At 42.0% G+C, this 25,636-nt stretch overlaps 1 long non-coding RNA gene across 1 annotated transcript in view; it reads right to left on the bottom strand.

The window, feature by feature from the left end:
* The window catches only part of LOC117801386, a 28,388-nt gene extending 10,045 nt beyond the window's left edge, over positions 1 to 18,343 (bottom strand). Inside the window, exons 1-3 of the long non-coding RNA XR_004623876.1 lie at positions 18,289 to 18,343; positions 13,167 to 13,344; positions 4,272 to 4,373 (exon numbers count right to left, since the gene is read on the bottom strand). This is a non-coding gene — a long non-coding RNA (uncharacterized LOC117801386). The remainder of the gene's footprint in view (positions 1 to 4,271; positions 4,374 to 13,166; positions 13,345 to 18,288) is intronic.
* Between the last annotated feature and the right edge of the window lie 7,293 nt (positions 18,344 to 25,636).

The following is a 25,636-nucleotide window of genomic DNA, read 5'->3' as shown; positions in this document are numbered from 1 at the left end:
GTTTTTAGGTGTTGGAAAACATCTGTTTTCCCCTAAATATCCTTGATTTTTTGTTCTGGGATAAAGTTAAGATACTTGGAAACAGTTTGACCCTTTTAGGTCCTGCTTTTGGACAGGATCAGATGGATCAGTGCTCAGTCTAACACAATTTTTGTCCCCCTACTAAGACAAAATCCTTCTAAATACTCCCCTTGAAGCCCCACGAATTATGAGATTTTCAGTGTCATGCTCCCCCCCCCAAGTACTCTGCCCTGCACACTCTACCCGCTGTGGCCTCCCTGGGCTTCCAGCTCAGTCTCCTCTAACCAAGGAGACTCCCAGGGTCTACCTCTGTTCGCCTTCCCTGTGCCGCGTCCTGTGAACGACCCAGGCAGTGAGCTGGGGCAATTATAATGCTCTTTCACCTCTCCTTCACTGCTTGATGTCCAGCGTTTCCTAAACTGTTGTCTGATATATTTCAACTATGTGTTGAGTTGTTTCAGGCAGCATTGTAAATTCTATTCCTGCTCTTCCATCTTGACCAGAAACACACACTGCAATGTGTACCTTCTAACAATACACATATCTGTGTGCTAACGCCCAAAGCTTTAAGCAAACAACATGTAATAGATTAAAGCATCATTAGCAGCAAGATTCTAGGGACACCTGTCAGTGGCTACCTTTGGCCCAGGTCATGATCCCAGGGTCCTGGAATGGAGCCCCATGTCAGGCTCCCTGCTCAGCGGGGAGTCTGCTTCTCCCTCTCCCTCTGCCCCTCCCCCCTACTCATGCTCTTTCTGTCTCTCTCAAATAAATGAATAAATAAAATCTTTTTTTCTTTTTAAAGCAAGATTCTACTGAAATGACACCCAGAATTAAGTGACCCCTGGTGTGTGGTGCTGGGCGTCAGGAAAGATGCATACCAGGGTTAAAAGAGATGGTGGTATGGTAGGTAAGACAGTGGCTGTACCAGGAACCCCAGGCGCACTGCAGATCATCCCCACTTGCCTAGTTCTACACAGTCTTGACCTTTGCAGAGGTGGAAACTGGCAGCGTGTTGTCGCAGGACGATACTGCTGGCCTCTTACTTCCTGTCCACACTGTGGTGTGAAGCACCCCCAGGAGCCTGCTCAGCCCTCACACGTTTGCAAACCAGAGAGACCCCTTCCCTTTCTTTCCCCTGAACAGATGGTTCCCAGGTGCCTTCCGTCCGCATCCCAGGAGGCCCTGTAGAATTTCATACCAACTGCCCATAGCAGCGGCCAACTTTGGAACAGACTCTTCTTCTCCCACTGGCTTTCTCTCCTCTTCTGTTTCTCTCCCTGTGGGAGGCTCCTGGTCTCAGGTCTCACTCCTCTTCAGTTGTCCTGAGCAGCCATGTCTGTGGCAGGTCCTCTCATGCTGACTTGGAGCCTCACTTGGCACCCACAGGCAAGCCACCCAGAAGTTCAGGGGACCGCTCAGCTGGCTGGAGAGGGACCCCCATCAGAGGCTGAGAGCAGTAGTTAAATCATCCTTATAGGGGCCTTCTCTCCTTTACTGCTTAGCTCCCGAGCTCTCACTTTGCTCCCAAGACCACATTCCAAGTAAGCTATTTACACACAACCTTTGCCTGAGACTCTACTCTGGAAGGAACTCACACTGTTCCACGGTTTCAGAATATGGCTACCAGGGCCAACGACCAGAGCCTCTGAGAAGAAGTATGTGGAGTCATTCATTCATTTGGTCATTCAACAATTATTTGTCAACAGGCTACTGCGTCCCTGACAGCTTCTGTCAAACGTACATTCTAGTAAGAAAAGACTGATAACAGACACACATCCATTATGCCAACTAGTGCTAAGTGCTAAGAAGAAAAGTCTAGTAGGAAGAAAAGAGAGAGAGAGAGATGAGAGACTGATTTTTAAAAGTGTGGCCAAGGAAGTCCTCGTCAGCAAGGTCATACTTGAGCAGAGACTAAAGCGAGAAAATTGGCCAGGGATATATATATAGGCGACCAACATTCCAGGAAGAAGGGCTGGCAAGTGACAAGGCGCTGAGGAAAAGACCTAATTTAGGGCATGGAGGGAAAGCCCCGGGCTGGCTAGAGAAGCCAGAGAGAAGAGAACAGAAGGAGCGAGGTGAGGAAGCCAGGGTTGGACATCGTGCGTAGCACCTTCTGGGCAGTTATGAGACGGGAAGGCTCGGAGTACAGAATGCTATTTAGAAGGGAGACAAAGGGAGAGCCGAAAGCCGTGGGAATAATGTAGGTAAATGAGGGTGGGGACGTGCTCTGGGGCAGCAGTGGGATAGACAGTAGGAGGTGGTTGAATTCTAGAACTATTTCAAAGGCAGGACAGTCTAGATCTCCTGGTGAATTGCATGAGTAATGTGGGAGAAAGAGAAAACAGCCACAAAACCTCCCTGGGTTTGGCTGGGCCACTTGAAAAATGTGTTTTAGTGAGATGGGCAATTTCATTCTACAAACTCCACGGGCCAGGAATATACGGCATTCTCCTACACCCGGGCACAAGTCTCCTGTGGGGCAGCTCTCTTTTTCAGCTCTTTGCGCTCCCCTCCTTCGCCTTTCTTAACAAGCCCTTCCCTCAAAGGAAACTTTTACGAGAGCCCCACTCACCAGGGAGAAGGGACATACCCTGTTCAGCGACTCTCAGCCTGGGGATCCTGGGACTAGAGCTGCATTCCTTCACCCCTATCCTTGTGCCACATCAACAAGGCTTTTTTACTGTAACAGAGGCTTACAGCTAAAAGAATTCCAAGACACCGGCTCCCTTTAAGGCATCTCTAGGTTAGCCAAAGGCAACAGAAGACAAAGCCAAGGACACTGGGGAAAATGCTAACCTCTGACAGCACAGCTACAGTGAATAATAAATACAGCCTAACCCCTAGTCAGATTATATCTGGCTTTCAAAAAAAAATATATATATATATTACAGAGTATGCTAAAAGGCAAAGCAAAGCAAAACAAAAAACAAAACAACACAGCCTGGAGGGTCAGAGCAAGCCTCAGAATCAGACTGAGATATGGCCGAGGTGTTGAAATTAGGAGAGTAGCAATTTACAATCACCGTGATTAATATGCCACGGGCTCTAATGAAAAAAAAATGGACAACATACGGGAAGAAATGACTCATGTGAGCAGAAAGATGGAAACTCCAAGAAAAAGTCAAAAGGAAACGCTGAAGATCAAACATGCTATAACAGAAATGAAGAAAGCCTTTGATGGGCTTGTCAGTAGAGTCAACGTGGCTGGGGAGATGTAAATCTGATCATGTCCTTCGACATGGCTGGGGAAATAGAAATCAGATCATCAGATCACGTCCTTCCTGGCTTGAAACTATCTCATGGTTCCCCTTCTCACTAAGAATATGCGTGGAAGGTTTACAATGGCCTGTGAGCCATATGTGATTGTCCCCCTCCCAACAGCTTCTATCTCTGACGCATCTCCTACTACTCTCTTCCTCACCCACACACCCCACCACGCTGGCCTGCTTGCTGTTTCTCAACATGCCGGGCATGCCTCAAGCCGGGCTGCTGCTACCTCTGTCTGGAATGCTCGTGCACCTGATGTCTGCGTGGCTGCCTTCTCACTCCATTTTCACATGCTACATAACGTACTTGCTAATTTTGTCTGCTGCTCATTGTCTCTCTCTTTCCCCAATTCCCTGCCAAGCCCACTTCCCACTAGAATATAAACTCCACTTGAGAGTGGATTTGTACTTTTCTGTTTCACTTTTCAATGCATCCCAAGAAACTAAAATAATATCTGGCACATGGCAGAAGCTTAATATATATATTTCAATGGAAGAATAATGTGTCAGAGTATCTAAAGATACAAAGCAATTATTAACAGAATAGAAGAGAGAAATAGATAACAATGTTACAATAGCAGAAGATTTCAATACCCTACATCCAACAATGGATAGATCATCCAGACACAACATCAATAAGGAAACGGAACTCGACCAACACGACAGACCAAATGGGCCTAACAGATATATACAGAACATTCCAACCAACGGCAACACAATACCCATCCTTTTCAAGGGCACGAGGAACATCTCCCCAGGATGGATCATAGGTGAAGACCAAAATCATATCAACTATCTTTCATCACTGCAATGGTGTAAAGTAGAAATCAATAACCGGAGGAAAATAATAAAATTCAAAAATGTGAAAAAATTTTAAAAAATTCCTAAACCATCAGTAGGTCAAAGAAGAAATTAAAAGGGAAATCAAAAAATACCTTTAAAAAATATCTTGAGACAAATGAAAATGGAAATACAACATACCGGAAGTATGAGGATATCCACTCTGACCACTTCTATTCAACAGAGTTCTGGGAGTGCTAGCCCAAGCAATTAGCCAATAAAAAGAAATAAAAGGCATCCCACCTGGAAAGAAAGAAGTAAAATCATCTGTTTGTAATGACATGATCTTATATATACAGGAAACTCTAAAGATTTCACCAGAAACTGGTTAGAACTAGGGAACCAATTCAGTAAAGTTGCAGGGTATGAAATTAACATGCAAAAAATTGGTTGCATTTCTATACACTGACAACACTTACATGAAAACAAATTAAAAGAAAAATCCCATTTACAATAGTACCCCCCCAAAAAAAAAACCCTTAGGAATTAAATTTAACTAAGAAGGTAAAAAATCTGTACACCAAAAATTATAAAACACTGATGAAAGAAACTGAAGAAGACACACAAAAAAATGGAAAGATAACCCATATTAACAGAATAGAAGAATTAATATTGTTAAAATGTCCATACTACCTAAAACAATCTATAGACTCCATGCAATCCCTATTAAAATCCCAAAGTATTTTTCACAGAAATATCCAAAGAAGTCCTGGAATTCATATGGAATCACAAAAGACGGCAAATAGCCCAAGCAATCTTGAACAAAAAAGACAAAGTTGGAGGCATCACACTACCGGATTTAAAAATATAGTGCAAAGCTACAGTAATCAAATTGTATAGCATTGGTATAAAAACAGATATATAAGCCAACAGAGAACAGAGGACCCAGAAATAAATTCACACATTTATGGTCAGATGATCTTTACCAAAGTTGCCAAGAACACACAATGGGGAAAAGACAGTCTCCATTGTTCAACAAATAACGCTAGGAAAATTGGTTTTTCACATGCAGAAGAATGATACTGAACACTTAACTCACTCCATATACAAGATCAACTCAAAATGGATTAAAGACTTAAATGTAAGACTTAAAACCATAAAACTATTTAGAAGAAAACATGTGGGAAAAGTTTCTTAACATTGGTCTGGGCAATAATTTTTTGGATATGACCCCAAAAGCACAGGTAACAAGAGCAAAAATAGACAAACAGGTTTTCAACAAGCGAAAAACTTCTGCACAGCAAAGGAAACAACCAACAGAGTGAAGAGACAACCTATGGAATGGGCGAAAATATTTGCAAACCATACATTTGATAAAGGCTATATCCAAAATATATAAGGAGCTCAATTCAACACGAAGAAAACAAATCACCCAATTAAGTAATGGGCAAAGCATCTGAACAGACATTTCTCAAAAGAAAAATTATAAATGGCCACAGATACACGAAAAGATGCTCAATTTCACTAGTCATCAGAGAAATGCAAATCAAAGCCACAAGGAGATATCCCTTCACACTGATTAGAAATGGCTCTTATCACAAAGACAAGAAATAACAGGTGTTGGTGACGATGTGGAGAAAAGGGAACATTTGCCCCCCGTTCATGGGAATGTAAAATTACTTTAGCCATTATAAAACACAGTACAGAGATCCCTCAAAATATTAAAAATAGAATTGCCATGTGATCCAGCAAACTCACTTCTGGGTATTTACCGGAAAGAAATGAAAGCTGTATCTCAGAATGCTGTCTCCATTCCCAGGTATGCTGCAGTATTCATAATAGCAAAATATGGAAACAACCTAAGTTTCCATCAACGGATGAATGGGTAAAGAAAATGTGGTACCCATATGCAACGGAATATTATTCGGACATGAGAAAGAAATTCTGCCATTTGCAACAACATGGATGAACCTAGAGGACATGAAGTGAAATAAGCCAGACAAAGAATGAGAAATGCTGTATGAACTCACTTATAGGTGAAATCTTAAAAAAAAAAAAAGTTGAACTCATAAAGCACAGGGTAGAATGTTGGTTACCAGGAGTTGGGGAGGTGGAGGAAATGGGGAGATGCTAGTCAAAAGGTATGACGTTGCAATTATGTAGGATAAATACATCCAGAGATCTCATGTACACATCCTATGTACACATAGGATGAGTACAGTTAATAAAACTGTATTGGACATGGGAAACACGTGAAGAGAGTAGATTTCAACACCAAAAACACTAGTAACGGTGTGAGGAGATATATTCATTAACTTGACAGTAGTAATCCTTTCACCATGTATATCATGTTATATACCTTAAATATACAATTTTTATTTTATTTTAAAGATTTTATTTATTTATTTGACAGAGATAGAGAAAGCCAGCGAGAGAGGGAACACAAGCAGGGGGAGTGGGAGAGGAAGAAGCAGGCTCATAGCAGAGGAGCCTGATGTGGGGCCCGATCCTATAACGCCGGGATCACGCCCTGAGCCGAAGGCAGACGCTTAACCGCTGTGCCACCCAGGCGCCCCTACAATTTTTATTTTAAAAAGAGAATAATGTGGAGGTGAAAGTGGAAACTGACATATCTGGCACGGTGAGACACAGAGAGGGTCAATTTCAAGGAAACCAGATGACTCTCTTTCTCTCTGCAGAACCAGTAAGGGCTCACTGCAACAAGTGCATTATAAGCTGGATAAAAATGGAGTGTGTCCACTGAAGTCATCAGGGTCCCATAAAGCAAAGAAAGGTGGGTTGCAGAAGAGTGAGCAAATGCACAGATACAGAATTCAACAGAGAACTGGAAGAACACCATTTTGAGGGAGTTTGAGGACAAGGATTCTCCCCAACACACACACCTTATCCACCGGCATCTTTATCCACAGGTACCGACTAACACGCCTGGAGTCAGAAGCCCGCGCTCACAGGAAACAGCAGAGGGAAAGGCTGGCTGGTTTTACGCACCAACAGCTGAGTTGGTGTGTTTAAAACCACTGCTAATATAATATAGGTCTGAGGTCATGGATGCTGCCCCATTTATCTCATATTTGCAGATTGTTGGGTGAGACATTTTATTTCCCACCTCAATACATGCTATGAGGTTAATTACATCAGTTGCATGTAGAAACCTTTCCCGCCTCCAGTGTGAAGCAAAACTTCAGGGGTGTTCATACTGTCTGAGGTTTAGTAATGCTGGACAGAGATCAATATAGCAACAGTCCTAACCACACTGCGTAAACATACACTCCCAAAGCAATTTGTTCGGACTTCGCAGTGGGAGTTGTATGTTTCCCATCATCACAGAACACTTTCATTTAATATTTTCTGTACCAAATTCAGATAGCAGATTATATATAAGTCAACTCCATTACACAGCTGAGATCTAGAGACCGAGCAGGATAGAGGGGAAGGGAAAGGCAACACTTGGGCACGGTAATTGTGCTCCGGACTTCACCTATAGAAGTGACTCTTTGGTTTAGAAACAATGTTAACATGTAACTGACAAAGGGATCTTTTACTAAGTAAGTAGCAAGCATAGTTAGCAGAACAATGTCTGAACTGGGTATCAGAAGATCCGTGTTCTAATCCTCAGTCCAACGCTCATCAACTGTGTCATTGGGGGAAGTAGCTCAGCCTACCTGAGCTTCATTCCCTCCTTTGTAGGATAAAGACGTTACTACTTCCCTGCGTATTCATATTGTGCTATTATCATCAGCTGGGATCATGCATATTGAACATGTTGGGAAACTATAAATACAATTGATATTTTTCTGTTTTCACAATACAGTCTGTGCCAATGATTACATTTAATTATGAAACTGCCACAAATACACAAGTTATTATTTTACACGGTCTTTGACATCATGAACGTAAGACATGGCATGATCCAATACATTCCACGTGATTGGCAAATAAGTCCCCCAACACATGGAATACATTCATTTAGGCTGCATTTAAAGAAAACCATATTTTGAGGCATCATTTTTTTTTCTCCTCAAAGAAGACATCCAAAATGGCCTTAGAAACGCACTAAGCAAGGAATAAATAGAGGTAAGAGAGTAAAATTGTTTCAGATTTACACTTCATAGAACTCTAATGTCATGTAGTGAAATCATAAGTAGTGAATATATTTTCTCGAGCTATCTATACTGCTATAAAGACACAGTGAAATATATCTTTATCTTGTTTGATAGCACTTGGTAAATATTGTTCACTTAACAGACGTTATAAATTACTCACTGCCAAAGAGGAAAAAGAAAGTCAGCCTTTACAACTATGAAGTGATCAAAAGGCTATATTTAAAAACTTGGAGGCCATAGTCATAAAATGTGATTTAACTGAAGATTTTATGGTATGCTCATGAACAAGTAAATCAGACTCTTCAGTGTTTATCTCTGATAACTGCTGGTTTCACAAACCATCACCCAAGAATGAGATGCTATAATTAACCCCTAATACAGAGATTCCATGAGCAGCCCACAAGTAATAAAAATGATAACGGGTTTCATGTCAGTGAAGGGGCACCCTTTAACTTTCTTTCCTTGATCAAATATCAGATCTGAAATCTTTTTTTTTTTTTAAGTAATCTTTACTCCCAGTGTGGGGCTCGAACTGACAACCCTGAGATCCAGAGTCACAGGCTTCACCGACTGAGCCAGCCAGGTGCCCCTCAGATCGGAAATCTTGAAGGAGGAAAAAAAGGGACAATATCTGGAGTATTGTGTTTTTTTTTTTAAAGGTAAACCTTATTTATATAAGAAGAATTAATTTTTAAAAAATCGTCAAAAGGTATTCATGGAACCAAAGTACAAATAAATCTTCATTTCCTTAGGATTCTGCTATGAAGTAAAAATAAGTGAGTTGTCTAAGGAATATTCTAAAACAATCACTGGCAAACTTTTTCCATAAAGGGCCAGGTAGTAAATAGTTCAGGCTTTGTGGGCCATACAATCTCTGTTGCAAATGTGTGACTCTGCAGTAATGGCTCAGAAGGACCAGAGACAGTATGTAAATGACTGAGCGTGGCTATGTTCCCATAAAACTTTCTCTATGGATGCTGAAGTTGGAATTCATGTGCTAGGAAACGTTTTGGTTTTGGTTTTGATCCACCACTGAAATGTATAAAAGCCATTCTTAGTTCTCAGGCTACATGGAAATGGGTTCATGGAGGATTTGACCTGAAGGCTATCGGCTGCCAACCCCCCTCCTAAGATATCATGGACGGTATCCTCCTAACAGACAAAAGGTCATTTTCTTCCTGAAGCCTGTGGGTTTCTCTCCATTTATCTAATTTTTGGAAGGTAAGAAAGGAAAACCTATGTCCTACTTCTAGTATAAGCTCTGACTTCTGGATTCATCATTGAAGCTAACTTAGCTTATCGGGTGAAAGTATGTTAAAAAAAAAAAAAAAGTATAGGACACAGAACAATGCCATCACCCCAAAAACTCTCCATGCTATCCTTTCATATACTCGCACTCTCTCCACCCCAACACACACACCACTGCCCTGTCCTCTATCGCTGTCTTTTTGAGAATGTCATACAAATGTAATCATACAGTGGGTAACCCTCTGAGACTCACTTTTTTTCCACCAAGCAAAACGCCTTTGAAATTCATCCAAGTTGTGGGGTGCATCAGCTGTTTCTTCCTGTTTATTGCTGAGATATTCAGGGTCCCATTATATGAACGCACCATGGTGCAAACTTATCCATTCACCCAGTGAAGGACGTTTGGGTTGTTTCCAGTTATTAGTGATGACAAAGAGAGCTTCTATAAATATTCATGTATAGGTTCTTGTGGGAAGAGAAGTCTCCAGTTCACTTGAGAAATCAGCCAAGGAAAGGATTTCTGGGTATGTTCAACTCTCCAAGGAACTGCCCCCACAGACTTCCAGAGGAACCATACCATTTTCTCTTCTACTTACTTCACATTCTCACGGGCACTTGATACCATCAGTATTTTTCTTTAGTTTGGTCACTGTAACAGGTGTGCCATGATTCCCATTTGCATTTCCCCAATGGTTAATGATGTTGGATATCTTTTCCTGTGTTTGCTTCCCACCCACATTTGCTCTTCAGTGAAGTGTCTGTTCAACTCTCAGACCCACTTGTAAGCTGGGTTGTTTGTTTTCTTACTGTTGAGTTTGGAGTGTTCTTTACATACTCTATGCAAGCTGTTCGTTGGGTATGTGATTTGCAAATACTTCCTCCCAGTCTGTAGCCTGTCTTTTCATTCTCTTAACACTTTTTATTTATAAAACAAGCATTTTAAAGTTTGATCAATTCCAATTTATCAATTTTTTTAATCTTATGGATCTCTTTCTAGTATCGTATTCTAAGGAACTTCATCTAAACCAGGTCATAAAGATTTCTAATGTTTTCTTCGAAACATGGTAGGGTTTTATATTTTGCACTTAGAGGTGTTACCCATTTTGTGTCAACTTTTTAATAAAACATGTGGTTTTGATTAAAGGTATTTTAGGTTTTGGCTTTGGTTTTTGCATACAGAGGTCCAACACCAAGGTCCTACTCTCCGTTGATTTGCTTTGGCACCTCTGTCAAAGATAAATTAGCCATAACTGTGCATGTGTCTATTTCTAGACTTTCTGTTTTGTTCCATTAGCCTACCCTTTCATAAATACCGTACTACCTTTATACTGAAGCTTTAGCATAAACCTTAAAATCGGGTCGCAGGATTCTTTCTGCCATAGTTCTCTGAGGCTCTGTTCTTTTTCATTTTTTTTTTCCCTATTTGAAAGGGAGAGAGAGAACGTGGGGGGGGGCAGAGAGAGAGAGAGAGAGAAACTCAAGCAGACTCTGTGCTGAGTGCAGTCTGAGGTGGGGCTCGATCTCACAACCTGGAGATCATGACCTGAGCTGAAACCAAAAGTCAGATGTTTAACCGACTGAGCCATCCAGCCAGTCTTTCATTGTCTTAATAGCATTTCTCTCTGTATTCCAATGGGCTAATTTTCTCTATCTTCCCATTCATTGCTCTCCCTGTCACCTCCCTTCTGCTTTGGTGCCAACATGTTTTCACCTTTGGTTACTGTTATTTTTCAGTTTTAAATTTTTCACTTGGTTGTTAATCGTGTCTTCTCCTTGCTCAGACTTTCTACATGTTTGTTCCTTTTGAGAATATTCACCCTTCCTTCCTGGAGCATTTTTCTAACAGCTGCTTCAAAGTCTATGCAGATAATTCCATCATCTGTGTCATCAGCATCTACTGATCGTCTTTTCCCCCGTGAGCTGAAATTTTCCTGGTTCTGTGCCAAGTAACCTTGACTATTATAAGACTGTAGCTCCTATTAAATCCTACGGAAAAGGTCGACGTTTTGGTTTTAGGCGGCAAACAACTTGGTGGGATTCAAGACTTGAGTTTTAATCAGCCTTCCCTAGGCTGGGGTTCCATTGGCAGCTCCATCCTCAAAGCCTCTGGGATGCTACTTGGATCCCTAGGTCTGCTATCCAGTGACCAACCTGGGACCTGGGCGGTGGTCTGGTCTGTAATTCAGTTCGTCAAATCTACGGCTTAAGGTCAGATATTCGCAGGAGTAGTTTGGATGTGATCCCAGGAGTTCACAAACAACTTCATGGAGCCACTTTTGCAAACTCCTTCCTCTCTGAAATCTATTTGTTCTCTGTGGTTCACTGGAGATTCCCCTCTGGATCCATTTATCACAAAACTGCAGCTTTGCTGACCCTGCTCTATACTTCTGGAGACTGTCACATCGGGGCCAGACGTCAGGAAGACAGAGAGAGGCCGCAGGAGGGAGGCTCCCCTCAGAGTTCCCCTGGGAGAGGACGGCCAGAAGCTCCCCATTTGGAATTATCCTGGACCTGGCCTCATGTATCTCTCCACTAGGCTGATTGTGATCTTTCGCTATAATAAAACAGAGCTGTGAGTATAACAGATGTCAGTGAGTTCTTGAACGAGGACCCAGGTGTTCCCTTCACTGCCTCCATTTTGACCTCAGTCTGTACTTTCTAACAGATTAAGTCCTTCCTTCCAGTTTATTTCTTCATTCAGGCAAAAGACCCAAAAAAGCATCTCTTGATGAGAACCGAAACTAACCCCTCAAGCAACAATGACTGCCATGACCCCGGCGACACCCGGCATAACTGACCGCCAAGACAGTGACCAACCTGACTTTTACTCCATAGCTGCACAGAGCCACCGACCTTTGTCCCACATTTTCCTTATGAAAACCTAGAGGTATTTTCCACGTCTGGGGATAGTTCTCGGGACATTAGTCCTCTGGCTTCCTGGTGTTGGCCTCACTGAAATAAATTCCTTTCTTGTTTCACCTACCACTATGTCTCTGCGCCTCTGGATTTACTAGCGGCGAGTGGCCCAACCCAGTCCATGTGGGACCCTGGAGCTCAGGAGCTCCTGCATCTCTACGACCTGGTTAGTGTCAGAAGTGAGAGTGGTCTTGTAGACTATTCCCTAAGTTCACAGTCTGTGCCCCTTATTTGGATGTATTAAAATTAGGGTAGGCTAGGGAAGACGTTGTCTTTGAATACAGCTCGTGAAACTATCCAGGCTTCCTTAAGACTCTGGCATAATCCCAGAACCAGAGAAAGAAGGTGTAACTGAAAAGCCTTCCCGGGGAATCCTGATATGTTCCTGAATATCCTGAACTTCTTCCACTGAGAATTCTTGGTATTTTCTAAATATGTAACAAAACAGGAGATAGCCAGGAGTTGGACAGAGTTTATAAGTTGATTGCTTTATCACTTTCCTGTTTAAAAGCCTTCCCTGGCCTGCTATTACCCAAGTAATAAATCAAACAAGCTTCACATTCTATGTTCTCTGCATTCGGACCCCAAACCAGCTTTATTTTCTGCTGCTTCCTTCCACACCATCCCAGTGGGTCCTCTCCCTAAATTGATTTAATCGTCTAGGGTGGGGCCCTGGCATCAACATATTTTGAAGGTTTCCCAAATGATTCTACTATGGATCCAGGAGAAAGAAGCCCCAAATGTTTTATTTCACAGCCAATTAGATCACTATTTATTACATAAACCTAGGATTACACCGTATTTTTACCTCGAGAAATCCACACGTCCTTGAATGTCTGGCGCAAATGACAAACTTTCCAGGAAGCCTCCCCTGAGCACACTAGACCTGAATCAGTGTCTGCTTCTCCGGGGTCTCCCCCGTGTCTCGTAGGCACCACTCCAGAGGACTTTCCACATTCTCATCGTAACACGCTGAAGAAGCTACACTGAAAGAGAAGTATGATCCAAATATCAGCTCTGTGAATTACCCTGTAATTTTAATACAATGTTTAATTCCCAAAGATTTAAATACTTCATCGATAAAATTTGAAAAACAAATGGTTACCCTACAATGTTACTCTAAGGTTTAAATGAGACGCTTCTGTGCTCCCCAACCTTCTTCACGTGACAATACACAGAAAATGTGATTTTAACAGCTTACTGGTGGTGTTACCGGAGGCCGAGGGCATAAGAGCACCTGAATTCCAGGGGGGCCCCAAATGGACCAGGTTTGGATGCTCGCTAGTAGGAAATCCAAAGGCAGAGGGACAAGCGGCGGTAAACCAAGAAAGGAATTTATTTCAGTGGGGCCAACACTGGGAAGAGAGGACTAATGTCCCAAAAACTAGCTCCAAAGGGCAGAAAATACCTCTAGGTTTGTACAAGGACAATATGGGACAAAGGTCAGTGGGTAAGTGCAGGTGCGCAGTGGAGGTCAGGTCAATCACTGTCTCGGGGTCAATCACTCAGAGTCTGGCTGGCCTCATGGCAGTCCTTGCTGCTTGAGGGGAGAGATTCAGTTCCCATCATAAGATATTTTACCTGTCGGTCCTTTTGCTTGAGTTAAGTGATAGGCTGGAAGGGCTTATCCATTAGAAAGTACAGACTGAGGTCAAAATGGAGGTAGTTAAGGCAACACCTGGGTCCTCTTTCGGTGGGGGATACTTGAGGCCAGAGGTGACAGGCAGTGGCTCCCCTTTACTCCAGGCCTTGCCCTTATGCTCTAAGAGTTAACAAGACCAGTATCTAGACATACCTGTAACCCATTCAAAAAATACTGATTGGGTACCCACTGCATTCGCATGGAGAGCGTTACAAACTACTGATGCATGGCCATCACTCCCACAGATAACGATTTCATTCGCCTGGGGCACAACCTGAGGCACTGGGAGTTTCTAAAGCTCCCAGGTCACCCCCACGTGCATCTAAAGCTGGGGACCACTGGACATAAAACATTTGAATCAGAAACATCATTACGTAAATTTCAGTTATAAACTTCTTGAGCAGAGAATGTGTATTTTTCAACTACCCAATCCCCAATCCCTTCCTTCTAAAGATTTTATTTACTTGAGAGAGAGAGAATAAGAGCCAAGTACGGGGGCAGGGGGAGAAGGAGAAGCGGACTCCCTTCGACACGGGGCTCGATTCCAGGACCCTGGGACCATGACCCAAGCTGAAGGCAGACTCACAACTGACTGAGCCACCCAGGTGCCCTTCCAATCCCCAATACTAATCAACATCATACCTTCAAAAGAATAGATGTTCAATAGATATTTTTTGGAATGTGAGTGAATCCAACAAAAACATACAATTTAAAAGGTCAATGAAGGTTGTGGAGGTCACTGGACAAATCATTTCCAAAGTGGGCTAGGCATGACTCACACAGACGTGAGACCCTCAGAACTCCACTGACAAACACCATCTACTTCTCTGGGCATGGCAGCAGCTCTCAGGCTTAGTAGAGCACATCCATACACAATATCATCAGGATACCACTAGTGTTTCCGAATCTTTTATAGTTTTTATATTTTATTTATGTATTTGACAGAGAAAGAGCGAGAGAGCACAAGCAGGGGGAGGGGCAGAGGGAGAGGGAGAAGCAGACTCCCCACTGAACAGGGAGCCCGATGTGGGACTCAATCCCAGGACCCTGGGATCGTGACCTGAGTCAAAGGCAGATGCTTAACTGAGCCACTCAGGCATCCCTCCAAATCTAACTATAGAATGTAAAGTAATAAAACAAATGTTAAAGAAAGAAGAAGTTCCATATAGCCAGAAATGTTTGCAGACCTAGTTCTTGCAAGTCAAGAAAGCTGAACATCTTGAAGTCTAAGGAATGCTTTCCCGGTTTATTTATGTTCTTGGGTTTCATGGTAAACAGGATTATCACTTACAGATTTTTACCTCCAATGTTTGGAAACCTTGAAAAAGAAAAGAGACTTCTCAGTGATTCTGGTTCTAATGAATGAAATCGCTTAATGTAAAGGGGCTTATCTTTACGAATTCATCAGAAATTCTAAAGCTCATAATTAATTCCATCTATATTCACAAAATCCTAAATATACTTCCATTGAGTATTTTCAGGGAAGATAATAGGTTCAACTCACCACTGGCCAACCTCACCAAGAATAACAAAAGACGCAGTAATCCCAAACGAGGCATTCCACCTCTGTTCAAAAGCCTGAAATGTACCTGTGCAGGTCATGTAAACAAAATTTCAGAGAGTGTAAAATACATAAACCATTGCCCCCCATACACATGCATACATGCGTGCATGCATGTGCAAACACACACACACACACACACACACACACACCCGTTACTTCTGTCGTGCACCTTGGTAGGTGAAATACTTAAGTTTGACTCTTCTAGCTTTCATATAATACTGGATGTGCCATTCAAACAGGTTTCTGTGCCTCAGTTCCCATGTCAGTAGAAGGAGGGGGTCATAACATCATAGATGCCTCGGAAGCCCCAATTAGGATTTCAAGAAACTTAAAGTAAATGAAAGGGAAACCAGGATTTTGTGAGTGCTTGCTTTCAGAAGTCAATCACATGGTTGCAACAAAGTAAAACATACGTAAGCTAGCTTAGCAAAAAAGAAATTTTGGGGGGGGGCACCTGGCAGGCTCAGTCAATAGAGCATGTGACTTTTTTTTTTTTAATGATTTATATATTTATTTGGGAGAGAGAGAGAGAGAGAGTGCAGCGGGGAGGGGCAAAGGGGGAGGGAGAGGACGCCAAGCAGACTTCCTGCTGAGCATGGAAGCAACCAACATGGTGCTCGATCCCAGAACTCTGACATCATGACCTGAGCCCAAACCAAGAGTCAGAGTCTCAACTGACTAAGCCACTCAGGCACCCCCAGAGAGCACATGACTCTTGATCTTGGGGTCATGAGTTCTAGCCCCACAATGGGCATGGAGCCTACTTTAAAAAAAAAAAGAAAAGAAACAAAGTTTTTGGAAAGTATAAGTAATACCCAAAGGCAGGCATTAGAGTGGGACCTGGTAAGGGACCAGGTCCAAGAAGTGGAAGCTCCAGAGCCAATACGAATCTCATCGGATCCTAGCTGACAAAGGCTCTTGCTGCTATTTTTCTCTGAGCATGGCCGTTATTTGTCCTTTCTCTGCCCAGTGGTTTTCTTTGCACTAGTAAAAAGTAGCCCCAATGGTTTAAAAAAAAAAAAAGTGAGTACATCCCTGCTGAGCACTGACGTCTCAGCTCCAGAGCCCAAGACCAACTATTAAGGGTCTCCATGTCCCGATGACAAATGAGAAGAGAGGGTCTGATCAGTGTAGCTTGGAGCAGCCAGCCCCCCCGTTGGCTGAGTCACGTTCAGTGGTTCTGACTGGGAGGCCGAGGCCCATTCTTGCCCCAAGGAGTTCGAGTTCCCGGCACCGTGACAGAAGGTACGAGAGAGGTCTGTTCCACTTTCCACGTGCTAGTCCTGGTCACTCACTGTCTCAGTCTTTGCAACAACCTTACAACCCAGAGTTTTGTCCTTATTTTGAAAAAAAAAAAATTGCTGATGCTCAGAAGTTTGTGGGACTCGTCTAAGACCACGTGGCAAGGGGCAGTGGAGGAGCCCATGGTCTCAGCGCTCAGAGATGAGTATCCGTGGTGCAAGTTACACCACTGGCTGGGATGTGCTAGGTATTTTGGTTAACGCAGCAAATATCTGACAATAATGTAGTCAGCTGATGGTTTTGCTTGGACATTCTAGGCACTGTAGACAGTATCTTGGTCACTGACTTTTTACACATGAGAAGCAACAGTGAGTGTGACTGTAGAAAACTGACAGGTCACTTTCCTTAGCACGTGCCTCCCGGGTGCTCACCAACGGTGTGTGCTCAGAGGAACTGCAATCATTCCGATTATCTAACACGGCTACGTGTCAGGCAGAGCGCTAAACCTCTACCCGCACATCTCACTCGGTCCTCCCAGCACGCCAACGATGGAGCTACTACTGTCACCCCCAATACCCAGACGTGGGGAAAAAAAAAAGATTGAGACAGTCTCAGTAACTTGCTCCGGTCTCCCATTATGTAGCGGCCCCCGTGGATTTTATATCAGCGCCAGCTGGGGGTGCCAGGCTGGCTCAGTCAGAACATGCACTTCTTGATCTTGGGATCATGAGTTCGAGCCCCATGTTGGGGGTAGAGACTCCACAGCTCTGACCTACTAGGCTTTGCAGACAGGTCATGTATGCAAATATATCATATACGACAGCCTATATTAAATCTCTAGCTAAGATCCGGCATATTTTCAAAAACACCAGAAATAACATTTTGCCAGAAGTTTTTCATTCCATATTTGTTGGCAGTCTGTTCTGTACCAAATACTGAGCTAGGTAGTTGATATTTTGATTTTTTGTAGACGGACTACAGTCAACTGATTTTTCTTTAACAAGATAATGATCTGATTTTCTTGGAAAGAACTGGACCAATCTTTCAAAGGAAACTCTTTTTTTTTTCCCCTTTGTCTCTGATAAGAAAAGAGAGTGAATTCTGCCCCTTGTCGGCAGATGTGCCCAGCGTCCGTCCTCTGGAACGAACTCTGAAGGAGGACCTCCCAGCCTCCAGCCTGCTGCATGGGTATCGAACTCTTACTCACCTGGGTTCTCTCTTCAGTAATTCCTCAACTACAGCCATGCGAGGTAGTGGGTAAGAGCAGGAAGACAACAAATAAATGAACGCATTGGTAAAAAAAAAAAAAAAAAAGCAAACTAGTTTAAATTTGTCACATTTAAAGAAAGTGAAATGTAAAATGCTCTACCCTCGTGTGTTGTAAGTTAAGAAAAGCTCGTTAAACTGGCATGTATTTAATAAGTATAACTCATTATAAACCCTATGTTTCAGTTCTGTTAAAGAAAATCAAAGAAGGGGCACCTGGGTGGCTCAATTGGTTGAGCGTCCAACTCTTGATTTCGGCTTGAGGTCATAATCTTGGGGTGGTGAGAACAAGCCCCGTGTTAGGCTTCGTGCTCAGTGTGGAGTCTGCTTGAGGTTCTCTCTCTCTTCCTGCTCCTCCCATTCATGCACTCGTTCTCTCTCTAAAATAAGTAAATCGTAAAAAAAAAAAAAAAGTCAAATCAAAGAAGAGAAAGCAAATAACACAATCGAAGAATTACATTAATAGAAATAAAGAATAAAGCAGAAGAAACAAGAGAAAAATTCCATTCACAGATACTTAGAGACACATTAAAATCTTAAAGAAATCGAGTGCCAGAGGAAAATTAAAAGAGAAGAATTTGGGGGGGGGAGAAAAGAGACCAAAGATTTGTTGGTTTCCAATCAATGTGATTCAGAATGTGGTCAGAGGAACATGAAAATTGACCAGAGCACCTGTGAAAACACAGCCAGTTGGCACCACTCTAAACCTACGAGTCACACTCACTGGGGGCTTGGACCCAGAAACCTGTCATCGAAACAACCTCTTCAGTTTGTTCCCAGGCACACTAACACCTAAGAACCACCACCTGAGGATAGACAGGAGTAGGCTCTGTGTGCCAAGATGCAAAACTTGAGAGTATTCCCAACCCCAAAGTCAAAACTGATCAACAATATTTCATACCTTGAAGGAAGATGAAGACTTTGATTTTTAAAATAGCAAAATCATGTGAATTCACAACACCAATATTTTATTCCCATCTAATCTGAGAGCATTTCTCTTTGTCATTTTTAAGAAGGAGAACCCCCCTTCCTGGTGGGACAGGGTCAAACCTTACAATTAAGACTTACAACCTTACAACAGTTAAGACTACTTGTTTTCTAATCATTGACAACAGAGAATTTCTGTGAACTTCCTGAATCGTGTGTGAAATTTTAGAACACATGTCCATTTTTATGAAGAAAATGTTCGTAGGATTTATCAGATTTTCAGACTGGGCTAGTGACTCTCCCCCAAATCAAGAACCACTTCTTAAAGTTAATACGAAGACTTTTTAAAAAGTCATGTTGCATTTTTGCAACCATAGTCACGAAGCATACCTTGATTAATCCAATCATCTTCTCTGACCAGTCAGGCACAAATGTCTTCTTCATTGTCCCAAACAGGCAGTAAGGTCTGAAAATCAAGCTTTGATGCTTGACAAATTAGAGTTTGGAGATCAGAACCTGAAGTCCGATAACACCACCCATTTGATTCATCTTCCACAACTTTGCTTCCTAAGTTCCACGGAGTTCCACTGTCAGTTTGTGTCTACAATTTCTTTCTTGTATAGAGTTCAAACTCCTTCATGTCCCATGTTTACATCACTGTCTAGAATTTTCTTTTATTTGACACTGGAGGAAATGACTATTTTTTTTAAACCCTCAAAGTCTAATGGCTCACAGCCCATGCTGCAAAGCCAGCCAGTTTTCATGTATGTTTAAAGTTCACACATTTTCCATTCTTAATACAGATTTATAAAAGGAAATTTCACCAATTGTAAATAGCATCATTTATCAAGTTTATTGCTCTGGCAAGTCTGATTTCAGAAGTTACCTAGCTGAATGACTTTTACGTGGTTCTGGTCTTCTGGCAAAAATTCATTTCGGCTTAAGGAGAAGGTGTAAGAAATGGTACATGTGAAATATGTACAGTTCTTGATGTATCAATTATGTCTCAGAAGAATTTTTTAAAAATGTAAATACAAAGCTAAGGGGGAAAAAAAAGATAAGAGTGCAAGATATCCCCACCAGCACCCACTGACTTTGCAAATTTTTTGAGGCTGTGAAACAGACCAATCCTTTGTTTTCTTTACCAAGTCACTCCCCCGCCTTTAATTATAAAGAACACACTGCAAATCACATATTCAGTCACCCTACAAATTAACCAGAGTCCTTACAAAAACTAGAAATCAGTTCATATTTCATGCACCCAGAGAAGGTTCAATTAATCATACAAACAAAAGAATTTTTAATGTGCCCGCCTTATCATTGCGACCAACACCTGCTCACTCCTAGTACCCTGAGCGCCCTTCGCGGATGCAAGTTGTGTTTTAGAATTGACCTTAGCTTAAAATACATATTATAAAAGTAATAGTGTGATCAGCCCAGTATGTGCTTTGTGTGTCTTGTATTTGAGGTGACAAAGGTAATACTTATTTGTGGTCGGTCTGTCAACCATGGAGAAAACATACATTTATTACTGATGTAGGCAATTTCCAAATACTTCACTTTCCTTGTCTTCTCCCTGAAAAATAAAACTTCATCGACCCTTAGGGTTTTTATCAACATTTCACTTCTGGGGGTGTCTTCATCGTCCCAGGGACCATGCCCAGGTTCATGATTTGATCTCATGAATTATAGCTGAAGGGATCCCCAAGGATATAACCAGGTACCGGCATCGGACTATTCTTTTCCATTTTAAAACAAAAATTTATAACTGAAGCAGAGGGCAGATTCTCATCATTCTAAGACAGATGTGCATAGCCTTCCAGAAAACGGCGGGAAATGTACTAATTAGTCTCCAAATGCTGGCCTGAGAAAGGTGCCTGATCAGCACCATCCATGCCTGGGGAGCCCAGGACTTCCCTGCTCACCCCAACCTTGCCACAAAGATCCCAGTCCCGTAGTTTTGGGTAGGGCTCCAGATTCTGGATTTTTGAAACACCTCTCTGTGGCATGGACAGGCAGCAAGTCAGTTGAACTAAGTGAACTTTGAGAGTGTTTGAAATCCTCCGAGTCTGTAAATTTTCATTTTAAGGATTCACAGTTACTTACTAAAGAGATCATAGAAATACACATGTCCCAACTCAGGGTTGGAAGAAACAACCGCCCAGCTCCCACTCCTGCACGCACAGAGGAAGTGCTCTCGGATACAGGGTGGGATTGTGGCTGCTGGATGTGCTGTGTGGGACTCTGTCTCTTCCCTGCCTCTCACTTGTCCTACAGGAGCAGAAAGTTTGCAAACTACATTTCCCACGCTTCCCTAGCAGTGGGGTCCAGCAAGATTCCATCAGTGTCAGACTGTTATCCACCATTTCGAGGGACGAGATAGAAAAAGCAGCAACCATATTTCTCGAACAGCAGCTCCTGGCAGGAGTGTGGACATCGGCAGACAGGTGACTCCAGTGTTTGCCAGCAAATTCTAGGAGCCCAAGATACCCAAGTCCTCTGGTGGTGACTTTCCTGACATTTCCTGAAAACAACCTTCTTCATGTACACCCCCCCGACTCCCCACCCTTAAAATGGCTGTGTAAGCCCCTTAGGCTCTGTAATAAATCTCTTCCTTCCTGGATCTGAAGTGGCCACTGTTTCCAGGACATGGCGGGATCAGTCATGGTTACACCCATTAGCTTACAGATTTTTAGAGCTGAAGATATTAACCCAGGAATTTGCTCTCTGTGCCCAGGAGAGTTACAATCCAGCAGACAGAATCTCTTAGAAAATGTACAGTAAAAACTCACAAATCCTAGAGCTTCAGTGGGAGAATACACGTGAATCAACTTATGGAAAATTCAAGTGCTCCCTAGCGTGGGCCCCAAGAGCAAAGGTGCCAAATCTCTCCAGCATGGGGCAGGTTGCTGTCCACATTCATAAAGTTCTGGGAAAACTGGCTAACTCCATCCTGCTGCAAAGTGGACTCTAATATGATATCTCATCTCTAATGTGGTGCACTCCCAAATTTTTATCTCTTATGGAGTCTAGGGCAACTTCAAAAAAGGTCTGACTCCAAGACCACTGGAAATGTGAGCATCTCCAAACACTAAATTCTTCTGGGGGTTTTGGGAGAAATTTATTTTGGTACATGTTAACTTTAGAAGTGTTAGAGGATGACAGGTGTAAATATATGGATTTTTTCTTTCATTGGTCAGAGTTCATTTCAGAAAGCAACCCAGAGTTTCGAAAGATGGGAGAGAACCTGGAAAATGAGATCATTGAGACCCACATGGTTCATAACACTTCCTTTATCTGTGTCGTCCTGTAGGGTAGCTCCTGATTCCATGTGCCTGCTACGCACATAATACATGGCTAGTACAACGGAGCAAATGTTTAATTTTATAAAATCTTAATCTAAATTTAAATTTAACAGGCACATGTGGCTATGGTGGGAGGGCACAGATTTTTCAAAACTATTTGACACAGGTTTTATGATGATAAAAAAATGTTATATTTATATTGGGAAACTTGGACAGCCACATGCAGAAGAATGAAACTGGACCACTTTCTTACACCGTACACAAAAATAAACTCAAAATGGATGAAAGATGTAAATGTGAGACAGGAACCTATCAAAATCCTAGAGGTGAACACAGGCAGTAACCTCTTTGACCTCGGCCGCAGCAACTGCTTGCTAGACACATCTCCAAAGGCAGGAGAAACAAAAGCAAAAATGAACTATTGGAACCTCATGAAAATAAAAAGCTTTTGTGCAGCCAAGGAAATAGTCCACAAAACTAAAGGACAACCTACAGAATGGGTGAAGATATTTGCAAATGTCTTATCAGATAAAGGGCTAGTATCCAGGATCTATAAGGAACTTAACCAAACTCAACACGCAAAAAACAAATAATCCAGTCAAGAAATGGGTTGAAGACATGAACAGACATTTCTCCAAAGAAGACACACAAATGGCCACGAGACTCATGAAAAAATGTCCCACATCACTTGGCATCAGGGAAATATGTATCAAAATCACAGAGATACCACCTCACACTGGTCAGAATGGCTAAGATGAACAAGACAGGAAACAAGAAATGTTTGTGAGGATGCAGAGAGAGGGGAAACCTCTTACACTGTTGGTGGGAATGCAAGCTGGTGCAACCACTCTGGAAAACAGTATGGGGGTTCCTCAAGATGTTAAAAATAAAGCTACCCTACAATCCAGCAATTGCGCTACTAGGATACAAACACAGTGATTCAAAGGGGCACATGCACCCCAATGTTTATAGCAGCAATGTCCCTAATACCCAAAATATGGAATGAGCCCAGATAGCCATCGACAGATAAATGGATAAAAAAGATGAGGTATATATACACAATGGAATATTATTCAGCCATGAAAAAGAATGAAATCTTGCTGTTTGCAAGATTATTTTGCTAAGTGAAATAAGTCAGAGAAAGACAAATACCATATGATTTCATTCATATGTGGAATTTAAGAAACAAAACTGATGAACATAGGGGAAGGGAAGAAAAAAATATGATGAAAATTGATATGAGGCATACCATAAGAGATGCTGAACTCTAGGGGCGCCTGGATGGCTCAGCCATTAAGCGTCTGACTTTGGCTCAGGTCATGATCCCAGGGTCCTGGGATCAAGCCCCACGTCGGGCTCCCTGCTTGGCAGGAAGCCTGTTTCTCCTTCTCACACTCCCCTTGCTTGTGTTTCCTCTCTTGCTGTCTCTCTCTGTCAAATAAGTAAATAAAATCTTAAAAAAAAAAAAAAAAGAGAGAGAGAGAGGCTGAACTCTAGGAAACAAACTGATGGCTGCTGGAGGGGATGGAGGTGGGGGGATGGGGTAACTGAGTAATGGGCATTAAGGAGGGCATTTGATGTAATGAGGTTTGGGTGTTATAAGCAACTGATAAAGCACTAAATTCTACCTCTGAAACTAATAAAAAAATTATAAAATGCATCATGTAGTCAATTTATGCACAATAAATAAAATCCTAAAATTTACAAAATAAAAATTATAATCTAAAAAAACAAAAACAAAAAACCCAAAAATGTTATATTTAATTAAATACACTTATGAAAAGAATAAAATTGCATCAAAATATAAAGTCCCTTATATAGAGTCAATAATAAATTCACTGCTATGGAAAGTCAATGTATTGATTGAAGTCATAGCTATACATCTCTTTCCAATTTAAAAATTTTATTTTGGGGGCACCTGGATGGCTCTGTCAGGTAAAGGACTGCCTTTGGCTCAGGTCATGATCCCAGTGTACTGGGATCGAGCCCGGAGTAGGGCTCCTTACTCAGTGGAGAGCCTGCTTGAGATTCTCTCTCCTTCTTCCTCTGCCCCTCTGCCACTCATGCTCTTTCTCTCTCAAATAAATTAAAATCTTCAAAAAAAATTTTTTTTTATTTTGGGGCACCTGGCTGGCTTGGTTGGTAGGGTGTGTATTTCTGATCTTGAGGACCTGAGTTGAACCTGACATTGGGCATAGAGATTGCTTAAAAAAATATTAATGCTTAAAAAATTAGTTAGGTTTTAATCAGACAAACAGTAAATGCAAACATTCTTATAAACTCTTCGAACAATTCAGATAAACACCAAGATCCTTCTACCCCATCAGTCAATTTCATTCCCCACATCCTCTGGGGGCATGGCAGAAATACTGTTATAGGTTAGATGTATATATTTTCAGAATTTCTTCTATGCACTTAGAAACATATTTGTAGGGGATGCGTGGGTGGCTCAGTCAGTTAAGTGTTTGCCTTTGGTTCAGGTCACGATCTCAGGGTCCTGGGATCAGGTCCCACATCCAGCTCCCTGCTCAGTGGGGAGCCCACTTCTCCCTCTCCCTCTGCCCCTCCCCTTGCTTGTGCTCTGACAAATAAAATCTTAAAAAAAAAAAAAAGGAAACATATTTGTATATAGATACAATACAATCTATGGATTCATGTTAAATTAGAACATATTTTCTTGTTCTCAGTATAGTTGCACATAGACCTAATTCTTTTGCATGGCTGTGTAGCATTCCTAAGTGTGGATTTTTTATGTGTGTGGCCTATTTGACCATTTTGATCATTCTTCCCTTGCTAGAATACTTTTTTTTTAAGATTTATTTATTTATTTTATTTGAGAGAAAGAGCATACAGAAGCAGAGGGAGAAGCAGACTCCCCGCTGAGCTTGGAGTCCGACGTGGGGCTTGATCCCAGGACCCCGGGATCATGAACTGAGCCAAAGGCAGAAGCTTAATGGACTGAGCCACCCAGGCGCCCCTCCCTTGCTAGAATTCTAATTTATTTATAGTTTTTTCCTATTACAAACACATCACAATGAGCATTCTTTTATGCAAGTCCCTGTGTATATTTTGAATTTTAACAGATTGCAAAATTTCCCTCTATGACAACTGCATAATTCATATTCACCACTGCCTCCCCTGATATTATCAAAGTTTGGGGGGATTTTTTTTTCCAATCTGATAAGCAAAAACAGAATCTTATTTAGATTTTTCTCTATTTACTAATGAGGTCAAGCAACTTTCCATATGCCTGCTACATTTTGTCTTTTGCAAACTATTTATATCATTCATATCATTTTTCAAATCAGGAAAACACATATTAAAAGTGCCTT

This window comes from Ailuropoda melanoleuca, chromosome 3 (genome assembly GCF_002007445.2).
Source record: "Ailuropoda melanoleuca isolate Jingjing chromosome 3, ASM200744v2, whole genome shotgun sequence".
In the NCBI taxonomy this organism is placed as follows: domain Eukaryota; kingdom Metazoa; phylum Chordata; class Mammalia; order Carnivora; family Ursidae; genus Ailuropoda; species Ailuropoda melanoleuca.
Note: the sequence above shows the minus strand (reverse complement) of the source record. Positions and strands in the feature narration are given on the sequence as shown.